Source organism: Rhincodon typus, chromosome 2, assembly GCF_021869965.1.
Source record: "Rhincodon typus isolate 14 chromosome 2, sRhiTyp1.1, whole genome shotgun sequence".
NCBI classification, from domain to species: Eukaryota; Metazoa; Chordata; class Chondrichthyes; order Orectolobiformes; family Rhincodontidae; genus Rhincodon; species Rhincodon typus.
In genome coordinates, this window is record NC_063333.1 from 134,101,273 (window position 1) to 134,117,840 (window position 16,568).

Sequence of the window (16,568 nt, forward strand, 5' to 3'; positions counted from 1 at the left end):
ATTCCCATATGACTGGCATACGTTTATATGGAAAGAATGACCTGATAGTTTAGTCCTGGTTACTATTGAAGAAAACATTGATCATCAATGCAGAAAAGGATAAAAGAAACATTGGATGGGTAACATTGAGAGGTGATCTGAGGGAGACTTGACAAGAGCCAGAGAAGAAGCTAGACAATACCAGCAAGTACTCAAGGTTGCATGAATGAATAAGTGTCTGCGCTCAAGTGTCAATATTCATAGGTTCCAGTCTCTCCTTTGTGATTTGATCTCAAAAGGTCAGGAGACAGGACTGATCCCATCGAACAACAGCTGACGATGCTAATTTTGGCCTAACCTAATTAGGTCCAAAAGGAAAGTAAAATCAGATAGGTCAGTACAATAAGGGTGAGTTGACCCACATTCAGTTCTGTTTCTGATGGCATCTAGCAAAAGAAAATGAAGCAAGGGACATAGGACAAAAACATTGATCAGTAAAAATAAAGAACTATGTGTGCTGAAGTACAATTGATTGAGGGTAAGGTAAATTAATGAAGGAGTGTGGATAGACCTAGGCCCATGAAACAAATTGCCATTCATGGAACAGTAAACTGCTGATCAAAGTGTGAGAATTTAAGTTTTGGATAGAAAGCAGAAGGGACATAGAATGTCAAAGGGACTCACTCAAATCAATGTAATTATCGCCTTTGCTTTTTAGAACGAATGATTCCTCAAAGCTAACAAACCACTATTTTGAACTTTGAACTGCATTAAAACAACTTGCTGAGCGCAGACAAGTTGCAAAACTTGCACTCATGAGAAAGCTGTGAGTAGACATCCTCAGAGCAGTTTTGACAAAGCGAGGACAGAGAGAACTATATACAGAAACTAAATGTTGTTGTTCTGTTGAGGGAAAGTAAGAGAATGTAAAAAAAAAAATATAGAACGAGTGAAGAACAAGGAACCTTATCTTCCTCCCAAAATCTGAACTTCTGAATCCATTTGTACAAAAAAAAAGGGGGACAGTGATTAGTGGCAATGTCATTGATCCAGGCAGTAAGAGGCCTAGAGTATCGCTTCGGGGAACATGGGTTCAAGTAGAACTGGTGAAACTTAAATTCAATCCATAAACATCTGGAATTGAAAGCAAATCTCAATAACAGTGACCATAAAAATATCATTGAACGGAGTAAAAACCCATCTGGTTAATTAGTTCCCTTCAGGGATGAAAATCTGCTGACTCTACCTGTTCTGGCCTACATATGATTCCAGACCTATGGCAATCTTAACTCTTAACTGACCTCTGAAATAGCCAAGCAAACCATTCAGCTCAAAGGCAATTATGGATGAACAAAATATAAACACTGATCTTGTCCCCAAAACCCACACACTTGAAAGAAGAATTTTTTTTAAAGCACAAATTGTTGCGCGACAGAGGTATTCATAGCTACTGCATCTGACGTCAAGTGCTACCCTTTCTACCTCTGCAAGAAAGAACCACAACAGTATTGCACAGAAACTTATTAGGACATTCTTACAGACACTGTTTGTCTTATGGTCACCGTTATTGAGATGAGCTTTCAATTCCAGATGTTATGGATTGAATTTAAATTTCACCAGTTCTATTTGAACCTATGTTCCCCGAAGCAATACTCTAGGCCTCTTACTGCCTGGATCAATAACATTGCCACTACACACTGTCCCCTTTTTTCTTGTACAGGTGGATTCAGAAGTTCAGATTTTAGGAGGAAGATAAGGTTCCTTGTTCTTCACTGGTTCTATTTTTTTAGACATTGTCTTACATTCCTTTTGTTTCAATCTTGACATCTGCAATCAATTTGTTAATAACTTGTTTCATTCATGAGGAACATTCAATAATAGCTTTAAGTTGTATAAACAAAAGCATGATTGCTGGGCAACTTTAAATTTAGTCACACAAATTAAAAACGGGGCTAAACAAGCTGCATTAATCCAAAGTCCCTGACCTCATTGAAAACACATGACAAGCCATGACAGATGACATTAATGTAGAAGGGTCATACACCTGGAGGTCAGTTCAGGCATCCTGACAAATGCTATCATTTAGCTATAACCTAAAATAGGTCCCACTGGAATTAGAGATAAAAGTAAACAAATAGCATCGTGGCAAAAATATGACTTTAGGTAACTCAGACAAAACAATTGGAGAAGATTTGGGGGGTGGGGGTGTGGAATTGATTAATTGAATAATTACTTTTTTTTAACAAGAGAAAGGATTGAGTTGCTAGAAACCTTCCATTCAGTCTTATAAAGGATTAGCTTTTGATGATTTGCCTGATTTAATGCATTTCAGTTGAGATTTCACAATGAGAATCAGGGACATTATAGAAGACACAAATAAGTTAAATTGCTTTGACCTTTGCTCATCAATACTTTTAAATGAGGAAACCTACATGCAGCTGAACTAGATATGGAAACAAGATGTTTTAAAATAGAGCAGATTTGCTAGCTGTTGATAATAAACTGATTTTTTTTAAAAGAGAGAGTTTGGTAATACTTGGCTTTTTTTTAAGGTAAGGTTATGTTTGTCTTGGGTAACTGAAGAGCTAAGGGTCCTTGTGGTGTTGTGTTATAGTCCTTACTTCTTGGCCAGGGTGTCTGGGCTCAAGTTCTCCACTGACCTGTAGGTGTTTCATAACATGACTGAGTAGGCTAGTTAGAATAACCTTAACTGAAAAGCTTTTACTTTTGAGCATTTTTAAAAATCTAGTCACTATAATCTTTTCTGCAAGTTTCATGATTTGTGATAAGTATTGTTTGGTGCCTTCTATTGTAAGAAGGTTAGTGGGGATTAATTGAATGAATTGGGGAAGGATTTATGACTCCTGATTGTGAGTAAAGTAAACTTTTATAGAAAAAGCTAATGTGAAAGAGGAAAGCTACAAGGAGGAAGCTGACTGTGTATTATGTGTTAACATTTCCCCATAAGTTGCTTCTACTTCAGAATACTGAATCAAATAATTACATGTTTAAAATTGCCTGAGACTTGGTGAATATTAAGTTTTTTTTTTTTAAAAAGAGCTCTTGAAGATTTCATCATAAAAATTTAGGTCAACTATTGATGAATGTTCTCACTTCATTTGCTTACCAGACTGATTCATGTGTGTCATTTCTTCGGCACCATGCTTAAACATGGAAGTATTTTGCTTCTCCCAAATTCCCAATCAAACTAGTTGACAGACTACTACACCTCTACAGCATAGCTGCATTAGAATAGTGCTTGCAAATAAAACTACTGCAGTGAGGGTATGGGGATTAGGTGCAAATTTTATGGTTCCAAGCAGTTTCTAATTTTTTTAAATTTTTGGAAAAGAAAATCTTAGAAGCAAAGACATTCTCCCCACCTTCCCCTTCCAATTTGAAACTATAAAATTACTTTGCAATCTGTGAATTAGATGGATTTACAAAAGCAACCCACAGTTTAGGAGATTGTAGACTGTATTAATTGCTTGCAACAAAACAGAATCCTGCATACAAATTGATGAATCCTGAGATATTCAGTGACACAAACACTCTCGGCTTAATGTTTGTTATTGATTCTTTTACATCTTTGGACAGTGGCTGTTTGAGCCTTATGTGTTCACCACCTGCAAAAATCTGAAGGAAAATGTCTAACTCCTCCCATGCCCAGTACTATTTCAGGAGTATTAATCATGTAAATTTAAGGTATTTCCTGAATTTTCAATTCTGATGATTTACTGGTTAAGTTTTAATCGTTAACTAGCATTCGTGCAACAATGATTCCAACTGGTCTCCAACCTATTCCCCCACACTTTACAGGGCAACTACTAGCTAGTAAATTAAAATTAAATTCATAAGGAGTGAGTACATGGGAAGGCCGAGAACTGACACTTTCAATTTACCCTACAAAAATGTAGGAAATATACTATGAAATGTGATTAACAGGATTTTATTTTTTAAGAAATCAATGTATTTGAAATGGTTTTTGAATTATTGCCTACAACGGTAGGGTAGATTAAAAAGGGTGGGGTTTGTCTTGGTACTTCAGACTAGGAAAGCTCTGAACTAAATTGAAAATAAAATGTTTGAAATACTTAAACAGAATCTCTGCAGGGGACACCAGAGTAAATACTTCAGGCTGATGATCTCTTGAGACTTTGTTTTCCCATCAAGAAATCTTAAGTTTAGTTCATACTGAGTTAGCAAAGTCAACTAAATGCTTTTGGAGTGTGATGTTTGGTTTGATAAGTGAATAACTAATCTATAACTATATCGAAGGGTCTAGGCCCGAAACATCAGCTTTCCTGCTCCTACAATGCTGCTTGGCCTGCTGTGTTCATCCAGCTCTACACCTTGTTATCTCAACTAATCTATTGTGACTCTGCTGCTTGTACTGAATTCCTTGCCTTTCAGCTCATGTTAAAACATAGGTTATAGCTATTCCGCCTGAAAAAGTTGTTCCAGCTGAGTTTTAAACTGCAGAAGGACAAATACATTTCAGAACGTCTATTTCAGTTGATCAGTGAATGATGCATTCAACAGCCTCTCTGAGGTCACTCTGAATGTTGGTCCTTGGCCACAGATACTGATCAAGATGAAGCGGAGGACGTTATCCTATGTTCCTGATGATTTGGGGAGAGAATGGTTCCTTGTGACCTCTAGTGATGTTTTTAGCAATCACAAGTGCAGCAACATTTAAAATGCTCTTGGGATAAATACTGAAGTCTGTAGCATGGTCAAAAATCACACTGCCAGGTTATAGTCCAACAGGTTTATTTGAAAACGCAAGCTTTTGAAGCTCTGCTTCTTCCTCAGGCAAAGAATGAGAGAAGGGGTATAAAACACAGAAGCCTATAGCAATGTTGAGATCTGGTAACTTATCAAGCAATAGCTGTTTCTCCAATTTCCCAGACTGGGTACTATGTAACTGACTGCAATAGTCTGACTAAAATAGAATAAAGCAAAAGCCATACAATTTCACGTCAGTAATGAATTAAAAATTTAAAACTGTAAATTGTCATAACTTCAAAATGCAACTGTTACTTCATCTAAAGCAAGAATTCTTCACTACGAGATTTGAATAAAATATTACTTGACTAATATGGGAAACATTTCAAAAAAACAAAAAGGAGCAGAAGTAGACCATTCAGTGGAGACTGGTCTTGCATTCAATGTGGTCATAACTGGTCATCAACTTGGTACCCTCCTGCTTTCTCCCCATTTCCTTTTTTAAAATTCTTTTAGCCCTAAGAACTGTATCAAATCTTTTTTTCTTCTTCTTCTGAACATTTTAATGTTTTTTTCCTCAACTATCTTTGTGGCAGAAAATTTCATGGGCTCACCACTATCTGGGTGAAGAAATTTCTTCTTCTCGGTCCTAAATGGTCTGCCTCAACCTTATACTGTGACCCATCTCCTTCTCAGTAAATGCTGACGCAAAATATTCATTTAGCATCTTGCCCATCTCCTGTGGTTCAACACAGTCATGTTGATGTGTACAGGGCCCTATTCTCTCCCTAGTTACTCTTTATGCCCCTTAATGTACTTACAGAATCTCTTTTGGATTCTCCTTAACTTTTATTTTCAAGGCTATCTCATGTCTCCTTTTTACCCCCCTGTCTTCCCTCTGACCTCCTGGAATTCACTCAATCTCAGCTGTCTATATCTGACGCATGCTTTTTTTTTTCTTGACCTGAGCCTCAATTTTTCTAATCGTCCAGCATTCCCTACCCCTGCCAGCCTTGTCTTCGCACCAAAAAGAACACATTGTCTCTGAACTCTAGTTTACTCACTTTTTTAAAGGCCTCCCACTTCCCTTTAATTGCAAATATCCTCCCCCGATCAACTTTTTTTGAAAGTTCCTGTCTAATACTGTCAAAATTAGCCTTGCTCCGATTTAAATTTCAACTTTTTGATCAGTTCTAATCTTTTCCGTCACCTATTTTAAAACTAATAGAATTGTGATAACTTGCCCCCAACTGCTCCCCCATTGACACCCCCGTCCTCTTGCCTTATGTCCCAAGAGAAGGTCAAGCATTGCTCCTTCTCTAGTCGGTGCAGCTGCTTATTGGAAATTTTCTTGTATGCACTTAACTAATTCCCCCCCATTCAAACCTTGACTACTATGACAGTTCCAGTCTATTTTTGGAAAGTTAAAATCCTCTACCATTACAACCCTATTATTCATACAGATATCTGAAATCCCCGTATATATTTGCTTTTCAATGTCCTGCTGGCTACTGGGGTGCCTATAGTACAATCCCAACAAGGTGATCATCTTTCTTATTTCTCAACTCCACCCATATGACTTCACTGATCTCCCAGGAATATCCTTTTCTAAATACAGCCATAATGGTATCCCTAACCAAAAATGCCACTTCTCCTCCTCTCTTGCCTCCCTTTCTATCCTTCCTATAACATTTATACACTGGAACACTTGAACTACCACTACTGTCCATCCCTAAGCCACATTTCTGTACTAGCTATGATATCCTAGTCTTCTGTTTTCAACCATGTCCTAAGCTCACCTGTCAGGCCTCTTGCACTGAAATAAATGTGATTTAATTTTTCAGTCTTGTCTTGTTCTCTGCCAAGCCCTTGATTGCCTTGACTATTTGATTTGCTCCCTCTTATCTACTGTACCAGCCTCAGCCTTTTCTCTCTCCTCAGTCTGGCTTCCCACACCCCCACCCTCACCTCTTATTAGTTGAAAGTCACCTGAATAGCAGTAGCAAATCTCTCTGCAAAGATATTGGTGCCCTTCCAATTCAGGAGGATCCCATCTGTCTTGTACAAGTCTTTTTTTTAAACAATGAAGAGATACCGATGGTCAAAAAAAAGTGAAACCTTGCCCCTGCACTAGAGCCACCCACTTGTCTTGTTGTAAATATTCCTCTCACGTTCAGATGAACGCAACCAAAGCAGCATTACATACATCAGTTGCATCATTCTTCAATGAGGTTTCTAATCATTTAAAAGCTGTTCATGTATGCTTTTATTCTCAAATGTATGACCTTATATTGAAAAGGTCTGTCCCTGGTGACAGAAGCTGATTATTTCTTTAGCTGTATCAGTCAGTGGAACTTGCCAATTATCCTTGAACAAGATATTTTTTACACAAAACCTGTTTGTCCAACCCTCTCAACACAATCCTCCAGTTGTGGCATTCAATTTGAATCTGCCTTTGTTAGTGTTGATTTTTGTGATAATCTGTACACCAATCATTTTTGTGATCCATCTGGTTTCATCACAATTGGGATCCAAGAGAAGAGAATCGGGTAAGATCTTACCACCAAAGCCAGGCCGTTCAGAGATGCTGACAGGGAGCATTTGCTCACGTAAGAGTGTGCAAATCTGGGACAACCCTATCCAAGTCTCTCTCTGGTTGAGAGGGATACCTGTTTTTGGTTGCAGGTTTTCTGCAAGTTGAAGTTCTTTCTCCAGTCAGTGGCAAACTAAAACTTGAGCCAACAGCTGTTGCTAGGTCATCTCTTAAACCCAAAGGCACCAGCTTGTCAAATGACCAAATCCAGCTTCTCATTACCTTGTGTAAACAATAATTGAACATCGCACAGTTCTACTCTTGGGGCACAAAATATGGAGTGGGACGTTAAGATGAAGGACACTTGGTATATTTTGTACCAATCTTCCACCTTTCCCAGTTTATATCCTTGAAATATGTAGTATTAATGAGATGTGACATCATAAGCTCCAGAAAAGTTATGTAAGTTCTGTAGTAATGACCCCTTCATCATCAATTAAATTTTGCCCAATGGCTCAAATGTCAACAGAATTCACTTCCATTGATTTTTATATTTACTCTACTTTAGTTGATATTGTGTACTTTCTCCCAATTATTTTCAGTTTGTTTTTAACTTTAATGAAATAGCAGATCATCTGATGTTCCTCATTAGAATTAATTGTTTTCTCTATCTGTGAACCTCCAAGGTATTAACAACAGATGTAGACACACTTATCTCCTCATGCTGATGTGTTCTGAATTTTTGTTTTTATCCACTATCTTTCATTGCTGACTTTGTGCAGAACAACACAAGGATAAAATAATTAGTAATTTTATGGATCAATATTTTCTTAAATCAGAATAAGGGCTGACTAGGTTCAAAATCATAGATATATAAAGAATGATTGGATCTTCATCAAATTTGTTCAAAGCTGCTACTTTACAGTGAAAATAGCACCTAATCCAGAGAAAACTGGAATGGAGTTCCTAAGCCCTAGCTGCCAAGTTCTGTAACAGAACAGGGAAAAGCTTGCTAGCTCTGAGCATAATGTTTTTGCCCAACATAAAATAAAAAACAAAGTTGCTGGAAAAGCTCAGCAGGTTTCTGTCAGCATCTGTGAAGGACAAAAAACAGTCCACATTTCAGGTCTGGTGACCTTTCCTCAACTGACGTTGCCAGACCTGCTGAGAGTTTCCAGCAACTTTTGTTTTTGCTCCTGATTTACAGCATCTGCAGTTCTTTCACTCCTTTATGAAATAAGGAGCATTTTAATGTGTAAATAGCATGCTCAACTTTTGAAGTCTTGCATATCTCTAGAATGACGTTGAAGACAGTAGCACCAGCTACAATGGTGAACTGCTGACATCAATCTAATTTTGGTTGAAATTCTCCAGATTGTTTGCTGTACTCCAGAAAAGACTTGGGATTTGTCAAAGGAACAATGTTTAATTTGTTACTTGGCAACACCCAGAATCTAATTTCTAGGGAACTGCAGTAAATGGCTATTTTCTCAAACTCCAGGCAGCTATAGAGTTTTCCTTTTTCTTTTGTGAATTGCTGTTATGATTTGTTTCAGGGCTTGATTTTTTTAATTTTGAATGAGGTGCTCTAATTTGTGGAGTATAGTTCTGTTCTGTAATGCTCCTGTAAAGTGGCTTTTTTATTGTACTTTTTAAAAGTAAAGACTTTACTTTTTTGTTTTACTACCCTCCACAAATATATATGGCCTCCACCACTGTTGCTCAGTAGAGCATTACATACTATTCTTTTAAGATGCACTGCAGAAGTTCACTAAAGAACCTTTCAGACAGCACCTTCCAAACCCATGACCACTTCTGTTTAAAAGGACATGGGAATGTCACCATCTGCAGGTCTCCCTCCAGGCCACTCATCCTGACTTGGAAATGTTCCTTCACTGTCAATGGGTCAAAATCCAACAAATCCACCCCCCACCCTCCTGCAGGTACTGTGGGTCAATCTACAGCACAATGACTGCAGTGGCTTAAGAAGGCACATCATCACAAACTTTCTCAACGGCACACAGGAGTGGATGATAGTTGCTGGCAGGCCAGCATTTATGTCTGCTCCACAAATGAGTGGCTTTCAAGAAAAAAAGTCAATAGATGTTAGCTTTAACATGCAGGCCTTGGTTTGCCTGAGACATAGCAGTTTCTCGGGGTCATGCTATCAGCTCCAGTAGGTAGTAATATAGATGTCTCATTCAAGTTCATACGCATATGCTCCAGGCAATCTCATGATTTGAAGACTATGTTCTGCCCCCTAGGCATTTCTTGTTGTTACCACGTTTCTTTTGTAATAGTGGGGTGACCATGGGTGGCAGTACAGTTTTGAAACTATCTTACCAAATACCCATTCAAGCTAATCAGTGGAATTCTTGGCCAGCCCACTTACAAGGGAATAAAGATGACCAAAGTGATTTTTATCTTTTAAAATAAAAGTATAGTTTAGGTTTGTAGCATGGAATACTTCTACAGAGATCATTTCTATGGAAAAAAAAAATCACTGATATGCTATGTGCTTACAGGTCATTATTTCTTTCAAAGGTCACTGCACATTGGCTTGGGGTTTTTTGGATTCTGCCAACTTTAACAATTCACTTTTCTTTTTCCTTGTGTGGGGCCTTGACATGATTAAACAATAAAATACTCCAACTTGCAGCTGAGGAATAAATTCTAGGTCACGATAATGATTTCTGTTGATCATCACACAATGCCCCAGGATTTTTTGATATCCAAATAACAGTACAGATGGGGATCTCCATTAATGTCAAGTCTCCTGTAGCAGTATCACTGACAGCAATATATCCTCAGTACTGGTCTTGCGTTGGCCTAGATTTAAATGCTCATGTGTTTATAAGACTTTGCAAAATTGCTAAAAATGGAATTTGTTTCAGTGCAGGAGGAGGAGGGTCAGATGTTGTGGTTTCAGTCATTCTTGTGTTACTAAACTGAATCATGGATATAAATGTTTTCTAAACTTTAACCATCATTTTAACCAGTGGAAATCTCTGAATCAATATGGAGAAGCAATGGATGCTTACTGGCCAGTGGTGGGTAACCACAATAGACCAATTTTTATTATCGGTAGAAAATTTCAATATTGGGCAAAATATAACTTTGGTCAGTTTCCAAATAATCAATACTGGATTCTCCAATTAGACTAGATTGACAAGTGGGCAGTTAGTCTTCTCCATTCTGCCATTATAACTGAACAGTGTTTTCAGTACTTTAAAATGGGATCTTGCAATCTGGTTTGTTCCCATGTTGATGTTAAACTAAAATTGGTCACCAGTTTCCTGTGCCATGAGTTACGAAAGCAACTGTTTGAAGATTATTTTTTAAGCACGAAGTTGCTGAAGAGATTTTCAATTGGAATGATTGAAAAAGCTGGGGTTGATTTCCAGAGAAGATTGAGGGTACATTTTTGTTTTTGTCTTTTAAAATAAGATGTACAAAATTTGAGGGCATCTAGTCAGAGTAGAAAACTCCTTTTCCCCAAGTGGAGGAAAATGGGACATATGAATGAACATGGTATTCCTTTTAATGAATGAAATTTTGAATTGAGAATTTGAGGAAGAGCTGTAGTGAGTTCAATGTCAGATCAAATTGCAAAGAAGGGGGTGGAAAGTGAGAATTTGCATTTGAAGGTAATTTTTAAAATTAATCTTTAGGAATGAAACATTAATTCACACTGCAAGAGAGGTGGTTGGTCAGCTATGCAAAAAAAATTGTTTAAGTGCTTATTGAACAGTATCTACAAGTGCCTACAATAGGGTTAGTTAACATCTAACATTTTTCTAGTTGTGGAAATACAGCAACTTGTGCCTGTTATGCATGGCAAAAAAGGTAAGACTTTATTTGCACTAAAATAATTTGATAAGTTGAAAGACCATTTTTATGTTCCTGTTCAGTCCTCCCAAGTAAAGATGTCACCAGGGTTGGAGGGTATGAGCTAAAGGGAGAGGCTGAATAGGGTGGGGCTATTTCCCTGAACTGTCAGAGGCTGAGGGATGACCTTTATAGAGGTTTATAAAATCATGAGGGGCACGGATAGGGTAAATAGACAAGGCCCTTTTTCCCCAGGGTTGGGGAGTCCAAAACTAGAGGGCATAGGAATAAGGTGAGAGGGGAAGGATTTAAAAGGGACCTTAGGGGCAACGTTTTCATGCAGAACGTGGTACATGAACGTAATGAATTGCCAGAGGAAGTGGTGAAGGTTGGTACAATTGCAACATTTTAAAGGCATCTGGATGGATATGTGAATAGGAAGTGTTTAGAGGGATATGGGCTAAATGCTAGCAAATGGGACTAGATTAATTTAGGATATCTGGTCGGCATGGATGACTTGGACCGAGGGGTCTAGTTTCCATGGTGTACATCTGACTCTGACTCTAAATGTGGAAAGAATATGACCAGTTACTTGGCATTACAGATATTGTTTTCTGAAAAATGGCATGCTATTGAAGCTTTGTGCTGTACTTAGCAGGACAATCATCAATGGAGGAAAAATTTTTATGCTTACATGTTATACCTTAACTGAAAAGTGGATATATGGGACCTGTCTGATTATTTCAAACTGCCAATCAGAAAATGCTGATTGGCGTGGACTCTGAGGCCATGCCATGGCAAATACACAAGTGTTTTTATTTTAGAAACAAGGTAGAGGTTTACTAGTCTCTTTGCAAGAAAGATGTTCAAAAAGTTGTTTGAGGTAGTAGGAACTGCAGATGCCGGAGAATCCGAGATAACAAAGTGTAGAGCTGGATGAACACAGCAGGTCAAGCAGCATCAGAGGAGCAGGAAGGCTGATGTTTTGGGCCTAGACCGTTTTCTCTGAAGAAGGGTCTAGGCCTGAAATGTCAGCCTGTCTGCTGTGTTCATCCTGCTCTACACCTTGTTATCTTTGTTCAAAAAGTTGGACTGTTTGCAGTACAGAGACTTGAGAGAACCCATAGGTTTTGAAGATGAGGTCTTGATGGTGTAGATATTTTTTTTAAAAATGTGTATACCTTCAGGGCAGTGACTAATGATTGTAAGTCACCTTTGGAAAAAATACTGAGGAGAAAATAACATTGATTACTTTTGATCTGGAATGTTAACCAGAAAACCTGATGAACTCTAATTCCATAAATTAATTCCATGAATTATTGACAGAGATTGTTGATCTGGAACTGAAGGTGCTACCTGAGAATGAGGAACATGTAAAGATAACAAAAGTGGATATATGGGACTTGTCTGATTATTTCAAACTACCAAAATAAAAGGCTAAAAGAACATTACAGCCCAAGAACAGGCCCTTCAGCCCACTAAGGTTGCACTGACACATGCCTTTCTAAACTAGAAAGCTTTTGCTCAACATGGTCTGTATCCCTCTATGCCTTGCTAAAACACCTACCTGTCAAGATATCTCTTACAGTAGCAACTTTTATCTGCTTTTACCACTACCTCTGGCAGTGCATTCCCAGGCACTTAATATCCTTTTTTAAAAAGAGATCTTGCGCCTCACATCTCATTTAAGCTTTTTTCTCCCCCACCCACATCCCCCTCGTAATTGACTGATCTATGCTGAGAAAATGACTGATCATCCATGCTCTGCATAATTAGTTAAATGGCTGCCTCTTGCTGTTAGGTTTCTGTGACCCACTCCTAGTAAGGTTATTGTACCAAAGTGTAGCACAGTGGTTAGCGCTGCTGACTCAGTGTCAGGGACCCAGGTTAAATCACACCCTTGGGTGACTGAGAGTGGAGTTTACAAGTTCTCCTTGTTAATGCGCAGGTTTCCTCCCACCGTTCAACAATCTGCAGTTTAGGTGGAAACAAAAACAAAGTTGCTAGTAAGGCTCAGCAGGTCTGGCAGCATCTGTGAAGGAAGAAACAGAGTTAATGTTTCGGGTCCGGTGACGCACCCTCAGAACTGATAGTGGCTGGGAAAACATCAGTTTATATGCAGAAAATAGGGAGGTGGGTGGGGTAGGGAGTAAACGACAGGATAGAGCCCAAAGAGAGAGAAAGACAGTCAGAAAGACAAAGGAGTTGCTAACGATCAGGCTGGGAGGGTGAATAGTTGTTGATGTGGACTGTTAGTGACTAACAGGGGGTGTGTAATGGCAGGCTGTGGTAACAAGGCCTGATGTGTGGGGTGTGGGGTGGGGGGCTGGGACATTGGAGAGTTTAGGCCCTAAAATTATTGAACTCAATATTGAGTCCAGAGGGCTGCAGGGTCCCCAGCAGAAAATGAGGTATTGTTCCTCCAGCTTGCATTGGGCTTCACTGGAACACTGCAACAAGCCAGAGACAGATGTTGGCCAGGGAGCAGGGTGGTGTGTTGAAGTGGCAGGCAACAGGTAGTTCAGGGTCTCTTTGCGAGCAGAACGTAGATGTTCTGCGACGTGGTTGCCAAGTCTACGCTTCGTTTCCCCAGTGTAGAGGCGACCACATTGTGAGCAGCGAATGCAGTAGACTAGATTCTGGGAAGTGCAGGTGAAGTGTTGCTTCACCTGGAAGGTATGTTTGGGCCCTTAAATACTAGGGAGGGAGGAGGTAAATGGGCAGATGTTTCACCTTTGCCAGTTACAGGGGAAGGTGCCATAGGGCTGTGGGGAGGTTTTGGGGGTGAAGGAAGTGTGGACCAGGGTGTCCCGGAGGGAACAGTCCCTGAGGAAGGCAGACAAAGGAGGGGAGGAGAATGTGTCTAGTGGTGGCATCTTGCTGGAGGTGGTGGAAATGGCATCTGATGATCTTCTGGATGTGGATGTTGGTGCGGTGGTAGGTGAGGATAAGGGGACCCTTATCGCTGTTGCGGGAGGGAAGGGAAGGGGTGAGGGTGGAAGTGCGGGAGATGGGTCGGACCTGGTTGAGGACCCTGTCGACAACAGAGCTGGGGAATCCTCTGTTGAGGAAAAAGGTGGACTTTTTGGAGGCTCCCTTGTTGAAGTTGGCCTCATCTGAACATGTGACGGAGACGGAGGAACTGAGAGAATGGGATGGAGTCTTTACAGAAAGTGGGGTGTGAGGATGTATAGCCCAATAGCTGTGGGAGTCAGTGGGTTTGAAATGGATATTAGTGGCCAGTCTATCCCCAGAAATGGAAACAGAAATGTTGAGGAAGGGAGGAGTCAGAGATAGACTAGGTGAAAGTGAGAGCAGGGTGGAAATTGGAGATGAAATTGATGTATTCCAACTCCAGACGAGAGAGGGAAACAGCACTGATAATATCATCGATGTATCAAAGAAAGAGTTGTGGGTGGGGGCTGGAACAAGGAATGTTCCACATACCCCCACAGAGACAGGTATAACCTGGGCCCATGCAGGTACCCATGGCAACCCCTCTTACCTGAAGAAAATGACAGGAGTTGAAAGAGCAGTTTGGGTGGATTGGTCATGCTAAAAAAAAGTTGCGCCATATTGTCCAGGGATGTGCAGGCTAAGTGGGTTGGCCAAGGTCCAGACTCAATGTTGCGTTTTGGGTAGGTCTGGGCGCTTTTTAGAGAGCTGGTACTTGATGTGCCAAAGGTCTCTTTCTGGGCCTTTGTTTTGTTAGCCATAAAGGTGGGTCCCATTTTTAATTTTCCTACTTTGGAGCAAAAATTCTGACCAAAATTTCCAAGTCTCTTCATATGCTTTCTTTCTGTATGGTGAACTGTCTTGGACTATTATTCCTTTGTTCATTTTTGGGACAGAATCAGAAATGTTGCATTTGTTAAGACGGTTCGTTTGTTTGGCCTTTTTGGTGTGGTTGCAATTTGTTGCATTTGACAACAGGTGGCACACTTTGAAGGCTTTTTTTTCACTTTTAACTATAACTTGATTTTTATGGCAAGTAACTGACATATCTACATATTTTACTTGGCTGACCAACCACCTCTCTGGCACAAAGTGAATTATTCCAGCATTAATGTTTCATTCCTACAGATTAACTTTTAATATTAACTTTACATGCAAATTCTCATTCATTTCTGTCCTTGCTAATTTCATCTGCATTGACAATAATTTCTATTGCTGTAACTTGTCCCACTTTGGAACACCAAACCTCAAAATATTCAGCTACAATTAAGTTGGATAAGCAAACCGCAGTCTCACATGAACTTTTCTCTAGGATTATATTTGAGTAGATATTACAACACACCAACTGGCTGCTCAGTCTCATTCGTTCATTGTGATATCTTCTTTCCATGAACCGTATCCCAACATCTTTCTTGTAGCCTTTTCCTTGCAAGCACTAAATTATCGCATTCTTTAACTCTGACATGATCTCTACCTTGAATAACACCACATTCCACAGCCTCAATTGTCTTGTCTTTTCTACTTTCTGTCTAAAGTGGATTTATTTTGTCCCTTTAATTCTGGAGCCAAATGAGTGGAAAGAGTCTGCTCCTAGCCCCTTTGTCTTTTTGTTTTTTTTTTGGAAACATCTATCAATTTACCCCACTATATTTCTTCCCTTTTTTTTCTTTCCAAATAACACTATTTTTCTTTTGAGCCTACCACTTCACTTTGTATTTATGCAATTGTCAGTTACTGGAGCCTGCATTCCTCTTGTCACTCAGCAGTCTCTCTCTGTCTCTTGCCTGACAATCCAGCTCTGTTTTTCCTGGCAATTAATAAATTAAAATCATCAACTGGAAGTTTTGCTGAGCTGTTCCTTAGCTCAGCAAGCTAGAATATACTGCACCAATTTTCACTGCTTTTTACTTTGTTTTCTTGGTCAAATGACATGCTAGAAGACACCTAACAAATACTTAATGTGCTTTGTTTGTTTTAAAACGCATTTTTACAGTGCTTTCTAATGGATTTTAAAAAAAAACCCAAAGCTTTTTCACCCCTAAGGAGTACAGTGCACAAAGAAAAAACAGCAAGGAGATCCTGTTTAGAATGATTGTTTTGATTTATAAAATTGTGGTGGAGGAGGTATGTTAAAAATCTTCCTCAAAAGGAGGTAGAGTTCTGAGATGAACTTTTTTTTTCTTTTTCTGAAAACAGTAATACTGGGAAACATTTATGTACCGGTCCTCCGTTTTTGAAGAATACAAATGTATGTATTTCTAAATCTTGGGATCAAGGTCTGAAGGCATGGCTGCCTCTAGGAACAGGCAGTGCGTGACAGCCCAGAGTTGTAGTGTGAGCATCGTGGGAGGGTTATACAGGTGGTGGTTGAGATGCTAAAATTTAAACAAAGATGAGTGTCTTAAAATGGAGGCATTAGTAGTGGATCAGAAATCAGTGTGTTAACAAGCACATGACGGTGAATGGGCTTCCAGCATAGTCATTTTAATTTTGGATGAGCTGAAGATAATGGAAAAATGAAATAGTTGTTGGAATTGAGCCTGGC

The 16,568-nt window shown here is 39.3% G+C and overlaps 1 protein-coding gene across 5 annotated transcripts in view; it reads left to right on the plus strand.

The window, feature by feature from the left end:
- The first annotated feature begins 2,430 nt into the window (after positions 1–2,430).
- The window catches only part of fhod3b (formin homology 2 domain containing 3b), a 607,059-nt gene continuing 592,921 nt past the window's right edge, over positions 2,431–16,568 (plus strand). For all 5 annotated transcript variants that reach the window (XM_048611383.1, XM_048611368.1, XM_048611373.1 and 2 more), the window contains exon 1: positions 2,431–2,531. The gene's annotated coding sequence lies outside the window, so the exon portion shown is untranslated. The remainder of the gene's footprint in view (positions 2,532–16,568) is intronic.